Raw genomic sequence first — 1049 nt, 5'->3', positions numbered from 1 at the left:
ACCTCCCGCTGCCTGGATAGGTTTGAGATGCCCGAACCCCGGCGCCCCACGTCCGGGGTCCAGGCTGCCAGCCTCTTGAAGCCGGGGGACAGGGTGAGGACGGGTCGGGACCTGCACCCTCTTTCTACTCCGCCTCCCCACCCCCTGCGCCCGCAGCAGCCCTTAGGCGCTCCTCGCAGTGCTGAGAGGATTTTGGGGCTCCTGCAGCCCCGTGTCCCCCATTTCATGGAGAAGGACTGCAGCTCGCCCTCCCAGACAGCATCTTGCTCCGTGTCACGCGCCGCCCCGCGCCGCCCCCCAGATCTCTCTCCGCTAATACTCCTCTCCCCAAGCAGCCTTTCCGTTTCCCTTTCCCCAGCCTGCCCCGGCTCCCGTGTCCTTGCACCCTCTCCTTGTCGAAACCCTTGAGTCAGGGTGCTGTCCAGCCAGGTACTCGCCGGCAACCTGCAGTCCCCCGCCTACGGCGACACGGGCTTCCTGGCTGCCTCAGAAATGCGGATTGTGTAACGCCGGCTGCAGGGCAGTGCACGTGCAGGGTTTGCACCCCTGAGCCCACAGCGAGGCCCGCTGACAGAGTGAGGCATGGGGGAGTGGGGGAGGAAGAGGATGCCAGAGGGTCTAGATACTGTGCACGCAGGGAATATATATTTTGAGCCCTTTGTGTGCCCCAGGAGCTGGGTAGTTGAGAAGAGGAAATAAAGGGGGGTCTTACTCCAGCTGGGACCTAGAGGCCCGCATTTATCTCACCACCCTGCTCCCCACTGCTCCTGCCTGCTCAGAAATCCCTAGTGGCTCCACCTGGCTAAGAGTTTAAAATAGTTTGTAATGAATAAGAGCTGACATAGAATAAGCAAATATTGTGTGCCAGGCCCTGTCCTAAGCCCCTTAAAAGAATTACCTGCCATACTTTCCCCAACGACCCCTTGAGGTAGGTACCACCGCTGTGCCCATTCCTGAGAGCAGGAATATGAGGCTTCCAGAGGTGGTCCCTTCCCAGGACACGAAGTGAGTCTGGCCTCAGAACCACCCCCCTCCCCCCAACCTCCCCC

At 60.6% G+C, this 1049-nt stretch overlaps 1 protein-coding gene across 1 annotated transcript in view; it reads left to right on the top strand.

Moving 5' to 3' along the window:
- Positions 1 to 1049, top strand: part of ABHD6 (abhydrolase domain containing 6) — a 57672-nt gene that overhangs the window by 469 nt on the left and 56154 nt on the right. The gene's annotated exons all lie outside the window — the stretch shown is intronic.

This window comes from Colobus angolensis, unplaced genomic scaffold (assembly GCF_000951035.1).
Source record: "Colobus angolensis palliatus isolate OR3802 unplaced genomic scaffold, Cang.pa_1.0 Scaffold26, whole genome shotgun sequence".
NCBI lineage: Eukaryota > Metazoa > Chordata > Mammalia > Primates > Cercopithecidae > Colobus > Colobus angolensis.
The sequence above is the reverse complement of the archived record's forward strand: the minus strand, read 5'-3'. Positions and strand labels throughout refer to the sequence as shown.